Source organism: Gastrolobium bilobum, unplaced genomic scaffold (genome assembly GCF_033153095.1).
Source record: "Gastrolobium bilobum isolate Gb01-03AN ecotype WA unplaced genomic scaffold, APGP_CSIRO_Gbil_v1 utg36633, whole genome shotgun sequence".
Taxonomy (NCBI): Eukaryota; Viridiplantae; Streptophyta; class Magnoliopsida; order Fabales; family Fabaceae; genus Gastrolobium; species Gastrolobium bilobum.
Genome location: NW_026899562.1, coordinates 10,117 through 28,417, shown reverse-complemented (window position 1 = coordinate 28,417; position 18,301 = coordinate 10,117). Strand labels below are relative to the sequence as shown.

Here is an 18,301-nt window from a genome sequence, read left to right as displayed (position 1 = left end):
CAAATTCTGACCAGGACTTCAAGTGATTCCGCAGAAATATACACCAAGAATCATCCATACACTGCGCATAAAATTGTAGCTGAAATTAAAAAAGCAGATTCAATACCACCAATAGAGGTTCCACTTTTTTAGTCATATCTTATCAGCCAATCAACAATTTTTCCCTAAACAAGATTGCATTTTGTATTTACACGGAAGAATATTATTTATTGGAATAATGCAAGAGCTCAAGAAAATCAGGGCAATCATATTCTTAAGAGTTGAAAAAAGCTAAGTAAGAATGGAAAGCCAAGGATAGAATTAATCTACCTCATACATCATAAGGGAAAAGATACCAATTAAATGTGACAAACCCCGTGTAAGTGTAAAGGCAACCCAGTAAAATCCCAACAACGAGGACAAACAGAGGACTGGCCATCAAACACATTCAAATTCATCTTCTTCCAAGAGCAAAGCACAAATACCTTCGGATAAGGCAAGGAGATAACAAACAAAACCAGGGCTACATCTGACCAATAATAACATTTTCATAGTGCAGACTAATGTTGCTATACATAAAGCATAGTTCTTTAACCAATCCAAAGGCATACATACCTTTGGGTTAGCTAAGGAAAGAAAGTGTATGATACTTCTGCAATCCTCAATATGTTAAGAGGGGAAATGACTATCTACTTTGAAACAATAATAGTCTTAGTTCACAGCCAGCTTCCACAGACCTGTCCTCAAGATCATTGAAAAGATCAAGAGACAAGAAACACCATCCATAAGGATATAGAAAGATTGAGAATGTACATGTTATATTATACTATCTAGTCTTCAAGATGAGCATAGTTCCTTTTCTAGAATCTGTTCCACCTCCCAGGGAATAGTAGACATTGGATCCTGAATAGAAGACGAGAAAAAATTATCTATTCAGTGCAGAGCTAACCAATTAGAGATACTATAAAGGATATAGTACTACCATAAAACTAAAATCCAAACCTTTTATAGAACTCTCAGTACATTTGAACAGTTATTTTTCTCTTTTCAGAGAAGTAATATAATGGATTTTTTTTTTTTTCATAATACCATAAGAAGTTAGATTTGACATGCAAATAAAATATGTGTATGATAACATTATCATAGCAGCAGGAAAACCATAACAAAAATATAGGGAAGTGAAAATGAACATGTTTGTATTTTGTTTTTATCACTCATGGTAAAATGAGTTAAGGTTTAGAGAAGTGAACATTGAACAGTCACACCAATCTTAGCTTGGTTTCTAATATATCAAACCTGATACAATTGTAGATAACAAGTCTGAACTCAATCTTTAAGACACTATCTAGACAACAATGACTAAGAACACTGCATTATCACATAAACCAAGCAAAGGCAGCACCACAGGGGTGATGTAAGTTCAACATATAAATATAAGATACTTAGAGCATAGTAATTCAAAACAAGATTCTTCAAGCAATCTAGGAAAATAAAACAAGAAAAAAAAAGTGAGAGTTACATGAAACTTATCTCACCAAATTCTCTACCTTTAGCAGGCCTTTATTGATCATTTCACGAAGAAGCTTCTCTGCCTTTTCTTTCTCATTTTTATTTAGAAGAGCACGAATAATTGTTTCGTAAGTTACAGCATCAGGCAGGCAATCATTGACTTTCATTTTCGAAAATAAAGCTGTTGCTTCATCAATCAAGCCGTGTTTACACAATCCATTGATCATAATAGTATAAGTCCAAACATCTAGATTATAGCCATTGATCAAAAGATGATGAAAAAACTCTTCTGCAGTCTTTACTCTTCCCCCTTTGCACAAACCATTCAGAAGAATAGTGTACACATACATATTTGGACGTATTCCTTTGTTAATAATTTGCTTAAATAATGCAATTGCCTCATCAAGGTGTTGGGCTTTGCATAGAGCATCTAACAAGATACAGTAAGTAATTAAGTTAAGGGCTTGACCATTTTGATGCATCTCATCTAAAATATCTTGCACACATGTTATTCTCCCAGATTTGCACAAGCCATCGATAAGAGAATTGTATGTTACACTATTTGGAAATAAATTCTTATGACGCATTTCTTTAAAGAGAGTTACAGCTTCATCCACCATTTTATTTTTGCAACATCCATTAATCATAATGGTATAACTATTAACATCTGGTGTCAAACCTATTTTGTCCATATCATCAAATAGCTTTGTTGCTTCACTCACTTTTTTGATTAAAAAGTATACATCCATCAAAGCATTGTGGGTGACAACATCAGGCTTAGGACCTCTTTCCAACATCATATCAAATATCTTTTGGGCTTCTATCATTCTTCCTTCTTTACATAATGCATCAATCAAAATGCTTAGGGTATATACATCCGGGTTGATGTTTTGTTGAACCATTTCATTCAGCAATCGAGTTGCTTCTTTGGATTGACCGACACAGCAGAAACCATGAATTAGAGAATTGTACGTGACTACATTTGGAGAAATTCCCTGGGCAATCGCCTAAGAAAATAAACTGTTTGCCTCATTTACAAGCCCATCTTTGCATAATCCATCAATGATGGTACTATACATGACTAGATCGGGCCTAACATGTAGCCGCTCTAGCTTTTGCAGCAACTCAATAGCAGCTCTTACTTCTCCCATTTTACATAACCCATTGATCAATGTCCCATAACTAACCTCATTAAGCAGAAACCCTAATGCTCTTACCCTGTCATGAAATTCCAACGCTTCCCTAATCTTTCCATTTAGACAGAGTCCTTTCATGAGGGTATTCAAAGTTATGGTATCCATTTCGTAACCCATCCATCTTGATAATCTTACCCAATACAATAACAATTGATTAAGATGCTCAAACTAAAAATGGAAGGAGTGATTCCGTTAGACTCCATAAGAGCAAAGAGTGAAAGAGCAGTTGGGTATGCTTTCATCTTAACAATAGATCCCAAAATCTTATTAAATTCAATAACGGATGGAGGATGAGGCTTAGCGAGAGCGGACATGAAAGAGGAGACAGCATCATCAATGTTACGAAACCCACAAGAAGTGGAATGAGAATATAACCTAAAAACCATAGAAGCAGTGGAAGAGTAGGTGCATCTCAAAGAGAAGAGGAATTTAGAAAGAGCATACCTCGTTGTCGTATTCAACATCGTGGAGTGTTCTGTTAAGGTTAATGTTCGATGGGTTCCTCTTCTCTAGCTTCTTCTTACCCAAAGTTGAGAATCTCCGTAGGTCACACTCTTTTGGATAAAAAATGAATGGATAATTTTTTTTTTTTTGGAAAAAATGTTTCTCATTTATAAAATAATTTTGTTTCATTTTAAATCCTAATCGTTGATTTCCATCAATCAACGGTTAGGATTTATTTAATCAAACTTATTAATTAATTAGTAATTTACAATAAAATTCAATAAATTATAACCGTTGATTAACAGAAATGAATGGTTAGGATCTAAAATGACATAAAGTTATATTATTTAAAAAGACAAACGTTTTTTCCATTTTTTTAATGGACATATGAATAATATTAGCCAAAATAATTTTTCTCTCAAACGATACAAGTTGTATCATTTTAACTTGGTATTCCCCAAATTATATAATTATAATTTATAATGTTAAAATTATATTTTTTTTCTCTCTTCAGAATCGATCGTTTGACGTAGAAAGTGAAAAAAATACAACTTGTTATCAAAAAAAAAAAATACAACTTTAATATTATAATTATATACTATCCGGAATACATATTTATAAGCAATTAAAAAAAACACAACTTCATCATCATCTATCAACTAGGAGCTTCTTGGCAAACTTTAGATTGTGTCCTCCTAGTTGTCCTATTTGTAATTTTCACGAGGAATCTATTATTCATATGGCACGTGAGTGTCCAAAGATTAAAAAAGTTTGGTCTGATCTTTTGAGGCCAAAGTTGATAAATGAGTTCTTTGATACTGATTTAGATGCTTGGCTTTCCTTGAATATTCAAAATGTGTCTATTTTGTGCTTTGATGCCCCATGGTCGTTGGTTTTTGCTGTTACTGTTCGGTTAACTTGGCAGTGGAGAAACAATCAGGTGCATGGTGCGGAAAATAACGGAAAAGCATACAAGGTGCAGTCCGTAGAGAGTCTGGTTCGTGAGTATACACAAGCCTGGATAACTTCTAAGGAAACAAAGCTGACAAAAAATTACATTTCTGTTCCTATTAGATTGTTACCTCCGGACACAGGTTGGGTGAAATTAAACACGGATGGTGCAGCCAGGAGTGATGGCAGGGGTGCTGCTTGTGGAGGAATTATAAGAGTGAAAATGGTTATTGGATGGATGAGTTTGCTTACTATATTGGCCATTGTTCAACTTTTGTTGCAGAATTATGGGGCATCCTCAGGGGTCTTGAATTTTCTTGAGCTAGAGGTTGGAGACGCTGCATCCTAGAAAGTGATTCAAGCTCAGTTATCACTTTGCTCTCTAGCAGTGGAAGAACAGCTCGAGAGTCTCGCTTAGTGACTCAGATTCGAGCATGGTTGCAGAAGAATTGGGAAGTTCACCTGGTTCATGTTTTTAGAGAAGAAAATAGTTGTGCAGATTGGCTTTCTAAATATCATTTACACTATCCTGTTGTGAATAATTTTTGTGTTTTTTCAAACCATTCCCCTGGTATTTGGCCTTTGTATTGGGCTGATTTGTCTTTGTCTTGTAATTTCAGAACGATTTTATTGAATTGATCTCTCTGGGGTGTTATTGTTAACCCCCTTAGATTACCAAAAAAAATAAAACACAACTTTGGCAACGTTTTCCCACGATAATAATGTATTAAAAAAGCAAGAGTATGACTAAGGTATTACAATTTTATTCTTTTTAAGCGTAATGTTTCCAATTAATTTACAATTCCGTACTAATCGGGCATATCCAACTACGAATATTTATGACTGAACCTAAAGTGAATGTTAATATTGATTTACAAAACAACAACTATAGTTGTAATATTAATATTAAGTTTACATGGAGCATATATATGGGTGTAGAGAAATCATGATTCAACCTAAGGTGAGTTATGATTGAATGCTCAAATGACATACTCGCCGAAATACATGGTTCAATAAAGATATTAATGATAATCTTTGCAAGATAATTCGATTAGATTCATAATTTATGGGAAGGGTTGTTGTTGATGAACAATTCTGTGATACTATGTCAAAGGTAGTTTGTTCATCAATATTACCCTACCAAGGTGTTAGAGCTAAATAGTAACTAAACAGTAAGCTAGATATATGTTTTACTTGTGGGATGAAATCATAATCTTAATTGATCCTATACATATATATATCTGGGCAAAGTTTTTCTCATGTTATATGAGATAACATTGTCTTATGTAGAGATATAATTAGGTGGGTACCACAACTAAAAAAAATCAAAGAAATGCTGGCACAGATTTCGATAGGTGTGTAACATAAGATAAATTTTATTATGTGATATGAGAAAAACATTTTCCTATATATATATAGGGTTCATTTTTTCTACAGTCATAACTTATCTACATTGAGCCCAAAACAACGTCGTTTTGAGACGAAAATCAAGGTATTTTGTAATTATAATTTATTTCAGAGTTATAATAGTCTTTTTCATTATAATTTTTTAATTTTTTAACTCAAAATGACGTCATTTTGGGAGCAAAAGTAGATAAGTTATCTACATTCACTTTAGAAACATTAAAGCCATGTATATATATATATATATATATATATATATGGGTTTTATTAGTCTCATTTAACGTAAGATAGTTATCTTATGTTGTAGAGAGAAAATAGGTGGGTCTCACCATTACCAAAAAAAAGAAAAAAGTGGGGTACGAAAATCGAAGTGAGAGAAAATGAGAGATGATATCTTATGTAAAAAGAGAGTAATATTTCCCTATATATATATATATATATATATATATATATATATAGGGAAATAGTTTTCTCATTTTATATGAGAAAATTTTCTCATGTTACACTCACAATTAAAAGGTATGATCCATCTTGATTTTTTATTTTCTCACTTTTTTGTGAACCCCACTAATGTATTATGTGTGTAACATGAGAAAATATTCTCATGGGATACCGGAGGGAGCCAACTCGTCTCAAAGAGATAATTAGGGTTGGGTAACTCCAGAAAAAAAAAGAAAATATTCTCATGTAAAATGAGAAAATTAATACTCATATATATATATATATGTGTGTGTGTGGAGTTTGATTTTCTCTGTTGTGACTCAACTAGTGGTGGGCCCTACATTTATTAAAAAAAAGAAAAGAAAAATTTTGCACGCAAATCGAAGGTTCACAACATGAGAATTGAATTCTCATGCAACATGAGAAAATGTTTTCCCTATTGTTATGGACCCGTATAAGGGGCCCGTTGAATGGCAGGCCTAATAATGGGCAATACAAGATGCGAATCAGTTATAATTACGGATAGTATCAATAAGGGATATTAATCCTAATACGAAAGCATAGCGAACAGGCTTGGGCCCCTATCACAGGCACCAAAGGCTTATATCATACTACCCACATGTAACCTCTATAAATACAAGGTAAACCCTAAAGGTACGTTACACTCCCTCTCTTACTGTTATGTTGTCACTGCGCGCGCACACACACACCCCATTGGCTAACGCCGTTATTAGTTATTGTGCACAGTGATCTGCTTGACTCAAAGGTATCTCTTTCATAGATACCTTGGAGAGGGCACTAGATCCAAGATAAACATACCAGTCCATTGGGCTGGACATCTCTGTCGCTAAGACAGAACATTGGCGCCGTCAGTGAGAAACTTTTTTCTGAATTTGAAGTTCCCACCATTCTGACTGAAGGATGGAAGTCCGTACAAGAAGTAATAGCCAACAGCCACCCACTCAGAATCAGCCGATGGATCCAGTTTTGGAAGAGGTGAATCACCTCGAAACCAGCCTGAGAATGAGATAGATTATGATCATGTTCATGTCAGTGAGGATGTGTCAGATACGACTTCTACTCCAGCACATCGTGATTGGGTTACAGCTCCAATTATGAACAATCCTCCCCGGCATCCAGGGGATTTTGCTACGCACGTTGCTCAATCTGCATATCTTGATTCCCGGCTTGCACAAAATGCGTTCGCTGTAATTTTACGGCGAATGGAGAAGATGGAGAATCGTGATAACCTCCAATGACACAAGACTTCCAGAGGATACAGGAAGAGAATACGAGGAGAATGCAGGATCTGGAACGACGTTTAATGGAAAGCACAAGACTTGGGATGAGAGAGGTCCAGGGACAAGATGCTAATGGCCGTGAAGGGAACCATAACCCGGACCATCAAAACCGAGTAACTGAGGTAGAGAACCAGGGTAGGGGCAATATGAACCCGAATCCTGATGCAATGGAGGGTCAGAATACGGCCGCTGAAATCTTTACCCGGAATGCTTCAACAAAAGTTAATGGCCAAGGAACCGAGATGGAACACACCCTGATCAAAATGCTCAAGCTACCAGAGGACGCGTGGAACCCGGTGGCTACAGGAGGAAATACAGTAGGGGACAGTATAATAATAGTCCCTTCACTGGTGAAATATTAAATGCTTCTTTCCCGGAGGATTTTAATTTGGCACGCTTGCCGAAATACGATGGAAGTCAGGACCCATAGGTCCACATCGATGCTTTCGATACGGGTATGTATATCTGCGGGATAGATGAGCTCCTTATATCTCGGATATTCGCCATAACTTTGACTAGGGCAGCGCAGGCATGGTTTTCAACCCTCCCTGCCAATTCCATTGGATAGTTTGAGGAGTTTGGACAAAAATTCCTTCTGAATTTTGCAACTAGAAAAAAAATCCAAAGTCCGAGTTCGCCCTGGGGAAGATACGACAACAAACTGGAGAAACCCTCCAGAGGTATCTTAACCGGTTTAAGGACGCGACCTTGCAAGTGCCGGGTTTACCGAAAAATGTCCACGTACATCTTATTATGGCTTCCTTGGATGGTGCATCTAGACTAGCCAAATCGGTCTATAAAAACCCAGTAAAAACGTTGGAGGAATTCAGAACTCGTTCGAAGAAATACTTAGAGCTCGAACAAATGAAGATAGAAAACGCTCTATTTGAGGAAGGTAGAAAAGCGAGCCCTAAGAGGAGGAGCCCAGCCCCAAGAGTAAAGGAGCGAGCTAGTGGTAAAAAGAAAGATACTAGAGGCAGAAACCTGGATGATAGAGACCGGGTTGGAAGGTATGAGAAGTACACACCGTTGAATGCTTCGGGCTCTCAAATTTGAAGGGAGTGGCTATGACGGAAATGAAAAAAGTGGATAGATCCAAGCCCATATTTGACAGAGGAGGGTTGGACAAATCCAAATATTGTGCCTTCCATGATGGACCAGGTCATAACACTGATCAATGTTGTGATCTCCGAGATGTTGTGGAGAAATTTGTTAGAGAAGGAAAATTACGCTAGTATGTGATCAAAACTCAAGGTTCAAAGAACAAAAGAAAGTCTGGAAATCGGAAAAGGAGTAAGAGTCTGGTACCTGAGAAGAAAAAGAAAGAAGAAAGGAACCAGAAAGATGATTCCAATAATGACGAGTTCCCAGAAGCAGAATTTGACTGCAATTAGTGGAGCCCTTGGAGGAGGAGGAGACACGGTAAGTGCTAGATGAAAGTACTTAAAGAAAGTACTCTCAATCCGGGATCGTCCTAAATTCAAGGAGGTCCCTAGCAAACCAGACCCTCCTAGAAAACCAGACATGCAAGGGGTCTTGCCGGGGCATGTGGATGGACTAGTTGTCACCAGAACCCTGGTCAATTACCGGGTTAAAAAGATATTCATAGATTCGGGCAGTAGTGCCGACATTATACTGTGGGGTGCTTTCAAGAAGATGAACCTTGATGAGGAAGACCTCAAACTCTGCAAGACAACCTTAATAGCCTTTAATGGAGAAAATACATTTTCTAAAGGCTACATAGATCTCAAATTAACCCTGAGAACAAAAGAAGCGTTCAAGTCAAAACGAGTGAGATTCATAGTGGCGGATTTCCCGTCAAAATAATATATAATTCTAGGGACACCAACCATACACAAATGGGACATGCTGGTCTTCACAAAGCATCAAAAGATAAAGATGGTAAGTAGCAAGAATGAAGTTATTACCATCAGTGGTGATCAGCAAGAATCTAGAGAATGCTACTTTGAAACAGTTAAAGGAAATGAAGGAGGACACCTGAGCCCACCTCGGATACGTCCAGGGGATAAAGCCGGCAAAAAAGTGACCCCTCATCATTCAGGAAAACCTGTCAATGTAGTTGAGCTCGACATGAGAGAAGAAGTGATTCTCAGGCCAGAGCCTGATGGGGAATTGGAAGACCTTGTTCTGGGAAAAGAACCTGGTCAATTTACCCGTATTGGTAAGACCATAGATCCCCAAATCAAGGAACAATTAGTCTAGTTTCTTAAAAGCAACACGGATGTATTTGCATGGAAGTCATCAGAGATTTCCAGCATAGATCCAACTTTTTCCTGCCACAAGCTGGCAGTTTACCCGAGATCGCAACTAGTTTCTCAGAAGAAAAGGAAGCTGGGGCCATAAAGAAAACAAGTTCTGGAGGAACATGTGAAGGAATTGCTAGATGCCAGGTTCATTTGTGAAATACAATATACAACCTGACTTGCAAATGTTGTTATGGTAAAAAAACCTAACGGCAAATGGAGGGTCTGTACGGATTACACAGATCTGAATAAAGTATGCCCAAAGGATTCTTATCCTATGCCTAACATAGTCCAGCTTGTGGATAAATCGGCTGGATTCTAATTGCTATCTTTTATGGATGCTTATTCGGGTTACAACCAGATCCCGATGTATCCTGAAGACCAAGAAAAAATAGCCTTTATTGCTGAAAAGGCCAATTACTGCTACAATGTGATGTCGTTTGGGCTCAAAAACTCTGGGGCTACGTACCAGAGAATGATGAACAAAGTATTTGAGGACCAACTGGGCAAGAATGTAGAATTCTACATTGATGATATGATCGTCAAGTCATTCAACATTGCCAACAATGCCTGAGATCTGGAGCAGACATTCCAGAAGCTGCGGAAGTACCGCATTCGGCTGAACTCGGTAAAGTGTGCGTTCGGAATCCCAGTAGGAAAATTCATGGGTTTCATGTTAACCCATAGGGGAATCAAAGCGAATCCCGATAAGTGCAAAGCGGTGCTTGATATGAAAGTACCCTAGAATAAGAGGGAGGTTCAGCAATTGACTGGTAGGCTGGCAGCTTGAACCCGATTCTTACCTAAGTCTGCTGAAAATGCCCTCCCATTCTTCAAATTACTAAAGAAAGAAGCCGTGCAGGGCTGGAACCCGAAATGTCAATCCGCGTTCGACAAGGTCAAGAAATGCTTGGCAACCCCACCGGTGATGTCTAAGCCAGAACCAGGAGATATTCTGATCTTGTACCTGGCTGAGGGGGAAGAGGCAATAAGTGATGTCCTGATCAAGGAAGCCAGCAAGGGTCAGAAGCCAATTTACTTCGTCAGTAGGGCCCGAGTTGAGGTACCAGAAGCTGAAAAAAATGGTTTTTGCCTTGTTGACTACGACAAGGAGACTGCGACCATATTTCCAAGGATACCAGATAATAGTCCGAACCAATCAGCCTATACGGCAGGTGTTGCATAAGCCAGATCTGGCAGAGATAATGACTAACTGGGCAATTGAACTTTCTGAATACGATATAGCGTATGAAAGCCGGAATGTTATTAAATCACAAGCTTTGGCCGATTTCATAATGGAGCTCACCCCGGGAAGCCCACAAGGAGGAGGAGATGAGGATACTTGAAGGGTATATATAGATGGATCCTCCAATGATAAAGGAAGTGGAGCTGGGATAATACTTGAAAGTCCAGAAGGGGTGGTAATAGAACACTCCTTGAATCTGGGTTTCTCAACTTCAAACAATCAAGCAGAGTATGAAGCTCTAATAGCCGGGTTGATGCAGGATAAAGAACATGGGGCCAAAAAGGTAAAAATCTTCAGTGACTCCCAGCTGGTGACTTCCCAGATAGAAGGAAAATATCAGGCCAAAGGTCCTCTATTGATGAAATACTTGAGCAAAGTTCGAGAAATCATGTCTAAGTTTGATGAAGTGAAAGTCACTCACATTCCTTGAGGGGAAAATAGCTGAGCTGACATCTTGTCTAAATTGGCAAGTACAAAAATCCAGGCAACCACTGAACTGTGGTACAACAAAGTAGAACAGAGCCGAGTTGCGTGATGATAATCACCTCGACAAATGACTGGAGACAACCCATAGTGGCATACTTTGAGAAAGGAACATTATCTGACGATCCATTGGAGTCCAGGAAGCTGGTCCGAGATGCAACACAATACACAATTGTGGATGACCAGCTATATAGGAAGGGGTTGCATATCCCAATGCTAAAATGCTTGAACTCAGAAGAAGCATAATATGTGCTAGCCGAGATACACGAAGGAATCAATGGCCACCACATGGGGGGAAAAGCTTTGGCTAGGAAAGCCCTCCGAGCTGGCTATTACTGGCCGACTATGGAAAAAGACTCCAAAGAACATGTTAAAACATGCGACAGTTGTCAGAAACATGCCAGGCTAATTCTTTCACCACTAGAGGAGTTGAAATACATCTCAGCTCCATGGCCCTTTTTCAAATGGGGGATGGATTTACTAGGACCCTTCAAAGCTGCTGAAGGACAATTGAAGTGGCTAATAGTGGTTGTCGACTACTTTACTAAGTGGATAGAAGCAGAACTGGTTACCACAATAACCTCGGTTAGGGTACAAAGGTTCTTTGAAAGGAACATTGTGTCCATATTCAGAATACCAGCTGAGGTGGTAACTGATAATAGAACACAATTTGCTGATAAAAGGTTCAGGAGTTGATGAAAGACCTAAAGGTCAAACTTCGCTTCGGATCTGTGGAACACTCACAGTCAAATGGACAAGCTGAAGCTGCGAACAAGGTAATTGTTGACGGGATCAAGAAACAGATGATGGATGCCAAAGAAAGCTGGGTCCACCAATTATATTTTGTTTTGTGGGCGTACCGAACGAGTACCCAGACAGCAACGGGGGAAACCCCCTTCAGATTGACATATGGATGTGAAGCCATGATTCCGGTGGAAATCGGAGAACCCTCTTGGAGGAGAATGAATGCTACTAAGCAGGATGAACAAGAAAATAGTAAACTGCTTATTGCTGAGTTGGATCTCGTTGATGAAGCTAGAGTCACAGCTCATTGCCGGGATATGATGACCAAACAACTAATAACAGCTAGATACAACAAGAAAGTGAGACCAAGAGTGTTTGAGAAGAATGACTTGGTACTCAGAAGAGAAGACATCGGCAACAAGAATGCCAGAGATGGAAAGCTAGCTGCAAACAGGGAAGGTCCTTATCGAGTAAAAGAAAAGCTCGAAAAAAAGGCCTATGTCCTAGAAACAGTAGAAGGCAAAGGAATCAAGAGAACTTGGAATGCGGATAAACTGAAAATATATTACAGTTGAATCCGGGATCCACCTTATGAAGATTTGAAATATTTCAATTTATTTGAAGTTTTCTTAGGCGAATTATTTTCCTTTCTTAGGGATTTAACTAAATCCGAATATGCCGACAAATTCATGTAGTTAACAGTTTGATATCAATAAATGAGGAATTATTCTTTTAAGATTTATCCTTGTTCATTTTTTATGCATCAATATAAATTCTGAGGTACAAATGTGATTTGTCATGCTGACTCTGATCAAGTCAAAATGCTCCTTACTTTGGTCAAAGGCCTAAGGGGGACATGTGACAATATTGCCTTTGCCTTAGATAAAATCCGAGTTATAAACAGGATATGATGAAAGGGTTAAGTCAGCAAAGACTATAACTATCATCCATGCAAGACTTGCCAAAATGGCAAAGTTTAAATAAACATGCTTCATGGAAAATGACAGAAAGCGGAATCCGTACAATGCTTTGACCACGGCCAGGTCAATAAAATGAAACTCGAAAAGTGCACGAGTTGAGGAAATAAATCTATCCGAGTTGAAAAAATAACCCATCACGGATGGGGAAAACTCCGATAAAGCCTAATATGAGGCTCATAAAATGCACGGGTTAGGAAACTAGAATCTATCCGGGTTGCAAAAATATTCCGCTCTGAACGAGTAGAAACTTGGATAAGGTTAATGTCCTTAATGGCCTAAGTTACAAACTTAGAGAACAAGCATGCAAGTTGTTCAGTAAAAACATAAGTCCTTAGAAGTATTTAATAAAGTACTTCAGGCAACCCGGAAAGAAGATGAATCTTAAATAATTAGGCAGATACGTCTAAGTTATTAAAAGGATATGCAATGCAAAGTATAATAATACGAAGCTAGATTGCAAAGAAGAAAAAAATATTTCAAAAAGGTCAAAAAGATAAGGCCGGGAAGCACCACGACAATATTCAATACAAATTTAAAAGGGGCTCAAAAGCCCCAAATAAAGAACAAAAATTACAAGCATAACCGGCATCCCAGACCTTCATTAAGCAGGAGGGGAATGGTTCTGATCTGGAGCCGAAAGAACCTTAGTAGACTAAGTCCCTGAGATCTCTCTTGATATTGCAAGAACCCTAGCGGACCGATTACTGACTTCCTCACTCTCTTCCACGACGGTCTCCCCTCCCTGGGTATGAGTGACTGAGTCACCTGCTGGAGATGCAGAAGGAGGTGGAATGATTTGGCTGTTACTAACATACGCATGAGCATTCAAGCCAACAACGTTCAGAGGCACCTCTGGATTAAAGACTTGAAGTTGGCTTAAAGCATTATAGAAGGAACCGGTGATGGATTTTTCAAGTTCACCCCGGTAGAGCTGGGCACTAGCCTCAGCTTCCTTCAACTTCTCCTCCAACTTCTCATACCTTATCTGGAAGTCCTTCATCCTAAGGGCTACAGCGGCATTCAGGTTACGAAGTTGAGTATTATCCAACTGAAGAGTAGTGAAGCCCTCCTTTGTTTTGGCCAGGTCAGCAACAGTTTGGCCATGTTCTTCTTTTAAAGAGGAGAAATCCTCCTTCACCTTCAGCAACTCGGCGTACGTCTTGGCTCTCTCCTCCCGGATGCAGCTGCCTCATTTACAGAGCGAAGATAATTTTCCTTAAGAGAAAGTAAAGGCCTTGCCAATCCGACCATCTTCACGCAACAAAGTTCCATCTCCTTCACCTCTTTAATCTGGGCAGCGGTGAGAGGAGAGGAGTTGTAAAAGGGTGCTGGAGCACAAATTGCATTCCAAAGAACACCGTTCATCCCGGACTGCCACACAATGTGTTTGACCAGCTTGGGAGATGAAGGAGGTGGAGGATTCTTCATCACTCGTTGGGAAGATGCAGGGGAACCAATATCAAAGGGGCCCTTGTTCTTGGCACTGCCAGAAGCGGCATGAATCTTATCAGCTGGTATGCCTTTAGGTTTGTCAGTAATAGTTGTCTTCTTAAGCTCGGAAGCCTTCCTCTTCTTCGGCAACTCGACAGAAGTTGCCTTTTGCTGAGTCAAAGCGGCCAGCCAGCTGGGGGGCTTATTCTGTTAGTTCTCCATGCTAGGAACTGCAAAACAAAAATAATAAAGCAAGTTATTAGATGCAAAGTAATGAGTATACATACAATGGCAAAAATGAGTCATACTTAGTTCAGCATCGAGCTCCTCCTGCGGTTTGAAAAGAAGAGATGCAACACTAGCATGCTTGTGCGATTGGAGATATGTACCAATGGCAATTACACTATCGACATCGGTAGGATTCAACTCGGTCTCTTTGAAGCGGTAGTTTGAAAGGGGAAGTTGGTAATGGTCAAATGACCAGTGCAAGAAAAATTTTCCCTCAACATCCTCGACACCACGGTTATCAAGAAACCAAACACTCTTACCGGGATGTGCAGAAATTTTAAAGAACTTGTCTTTAAAGTTCTTGAATGAATCGGTATAAACTCAGAAGAGTTTGCGACCAAGGATACCTCGGATGGTAATCCAACCTTTCCGTTCCGCCGGTTCACGGCCATTTCGAGGGGTAAGGACTTGAAAAAAGAAAAAGAAAACAGAAACAGATGCAGGAAGAGTAAGGTATGCACAAAAACGCTTAAAAGCCTTGATAAAACCCCAGCCGTTGGGGTGGAGTTGGGTTGGAGCTATTTGAAGATGATTGAGAAGGTCCATTTGGAACTCGGTCAAAGGAAATCGGACGCCAATTTGGGTCACGACATCCTGATAAAAGAAAAAGAAACAAGGTTCTTCTGAAGTTTCTCCAGAACAAACCGGTTCGTCTTCTCGTGGGGGGATTATATCATAATTCTCTAACTCCCCAACGGGGAGACCATACACATCACCTGAACTCATTTCGAAAGTGGTACTTAAAACCTCGTAAGTAACCCAAGGAAACTGGGATACTAAAGAGGCAGGAGGAAACTCGGGGAATGACTCAGTAGAACTCGACTCTTCTACAACCTCTGGGGGGAGATGCCATAAAAACCTAAAACAAAGAAAAGAACTTGATCAGAAGAAGAGAATGGGCATACATGAATCAAAAATGCTATCAGAAAAAGAATCATTAGAAGATGAGGAAGTCGGCACGTTGGAGATCATGATTGGGTCATCTGCCCCACCAAATGCGGAGGTAGATCCCGGAACATCTCCATGTTGGCAGCTAGCCAAAGTAGACTCGGCCAAAGAGTCACAGCCTTGCTCAATAAGTTTAGAACTCAAATAGACACAAGTGTAACAAGGTCCAGTTTGCTGGATAGGGGGAGATTGAGAACTACCCCGGTGGGCTGATGAAGAACCCGGATATGTATTAAGTAAACCACTGGGGGGCTTAGAACCGGTTTGGGGAAAAAGTCGAGGAATACGCCGGCTCACAGATAGATGACTCCTACCCCGGGTGGACGAACCTCTACCCCGACTGTGCCCTAATCCCTATCAGACAACCCGGATCTCCTCTGGGATCTACCACCGCAATAACCACGAAGCATGGCTTCACGTTCTTCTTCTTCAGTCCTTGAAATTCCTCACAACCAGAAACGAGCACCAGGGGGGATCTTTTTCAAAAAATCAGAATCTTCCTTTGACTTCCCCTCACAATGCAAAGCTGAAGAGGGAGGATTTTTCCCCCTCATCGGATCAAATGATGCACACTAAAATGGCAAAAGTGAAGCAATATGCAACACTTTGAATATGTTGGGGGTGGTAACAGCAAGGAGGAAAATCATCCAGCAAACTAATTGCCAGAATAAGGTTCGGAGAAAAACGAACTCGCAATAAAATGGCAGAAGTCTAAAATGCAGACAGCCAAATATAAGTAATGCGTAAAAAAGACACGGCAGGTGCGAAGGAAAGGGGTAAATACCTGAAGGAGAAGAAGGTGAAATCCCAGAATATGCAGAAAAGCACTTGCGGATGCTAACACTCAGAGGAATTAGGGCAAGGAACTTCTCCAAGACAAGCAAAGTAAAAAATGAAAGAAAAGAAGGATGCTTACTTATATAGGCGCAAGTGTAACTGTAGCAATTGTGGATGGCATGGGTCAGGGGTACTAGTGTCTTCTCACACATGGGTAGTAACCGCAGTAATCGTGGAGGGCAAGAGTCAGGGGCACCAGCGTCATTGCACTTAAAAAGCAATGATTAGACGTCTGAAACGACGCTGCTAATAAATGTGCACGAAACGCAAAAATAGCTGCAACACGCTAACACACGCGGCAGACAACACATCTCAAAATGAAATGAGTGCAACTAACAAGTTGGCACGTGAGATTAACATGTATTCAACTCTTAACCGGATTACACGAATGATGTTTGGGGGCGACTCGCCAGTTGGACCCCAACTACTCAACCACATTCGTTACCCGGTTGTATATGCAGAGTATATTGTCGGGTTCATGCATAACCCGACCATGCAACTAACTAGGGAAAATCATTCCCGAATCCAAAAGAAAGCGTGCGTAAGGTATGATGCTTGGGGGAAAACTCGCCAGTTGGATCCCAACTAATCAAGCACATCCCAGACTTGGTATGGGAACACGTGAAATGCTTCCCAGGTTCATGCTCAACCCGCCGAGATAAGGGACAATGAGGACCCCGGTTGAATAACACTCAGATCAAGAAGCACGCTGGCAGAGAGTTTACAAGAACTCAAATGCTCTCAGCCCAGTAAGAAGCTCGAAGTAAAGTAAGTAAAGCGCAACGAAATTCACCCCGGCAACCCGGATACCCAGGTAGCCTGGTTGAGGGGCAACTGTTATGGACCCGTATAAGGGGCCCGTTGAATGGTAGGCCCAATAATGAGCAATCCAAGATGCGAATCAGTTATAATTACAGATAGTATCCATCAAGGATACTAATCATAATACGACAGCATAACGAACAGGCTTGAGCCCCTATCCGAGGCACCAAAGGCCCATATCATACTACTCATAGGTAACCTCTATAAATACAAGGTAAACCCTAAAGGTACGTTACGCTCCCTCTCTTACTGTTATGTTGTCACTGTGCGCGCACACACACACACCCCATTTGCTAATGTCGTTATTAGTTATTGTGCACAGTGACCTACTTGACTCGAGGGTATCTCTTTCATAGATACCTTGGAGAGGACACTAGATCCAAGATAAACATACCAGTCCATTGGACTGGACATCTCTGTCGCTAAGACAGAACACCTATACATATATATATATATATATATATATATATATATATGAGAAAAATATTTTTCCGGCTACTTGAGATAAGTTTATCTCCGGCTACCCTAAAACTACGTCGTTTTGTTTATTTATTTCCTTATATTAATTGATTCACCTTTAAATGATTATGATTCCCTTTTTCTTTCTTTTCCTTTATCACTATTGATCTATCTTTATACGTTTATGGTTTAATAGCCGGAGATAAAGTTATTTCAAACAACTTAAGAAACGATAAGCCCATCTTTGTACGGTTAAGGTTTTGTTCTATGTTGCAGCTTGGTTCCTCAATTAGAGCCTAATATGATTTGCTGAATGAATGACAAAGGGAGACTAATATAATTTACATTAAGGAGCAAATTGGTTATAATATCTTATTACAGCTATGAATTTCATTGGCAAATCATATTTTTCGTTGAGTTATTTGATAGTTGTTTTGTTTGCCATTTAAGAAATAGTCACCTTGCGTAACACCACAATTACTGTACTGTGTAAAATTAATGTTGATAAATTTTGTGAAATTCTATGTCTCCAAATTTTAAAGCACTGCACTTCTATATTTGTCTTTTGTGTAAG

The 18,301-nt window shown here is 39.5% G+C and overlaps 1 pseudogene; it reads right to left on the bottom strand.

Annotated features, from left to right (window-relative positions):
• Positions 1 to 67: 67 nt before the first annotated feature.
• LOC133291547 (pentatricopeptide repeat-containing protein At1g62930, chloroplastic-like) lies at positions 68 to 3,198 on the bottom strand (annotated as a pseudogene).
• Positions 3,199 to 18,301: the final 15,103 nt, after the last annotated feature.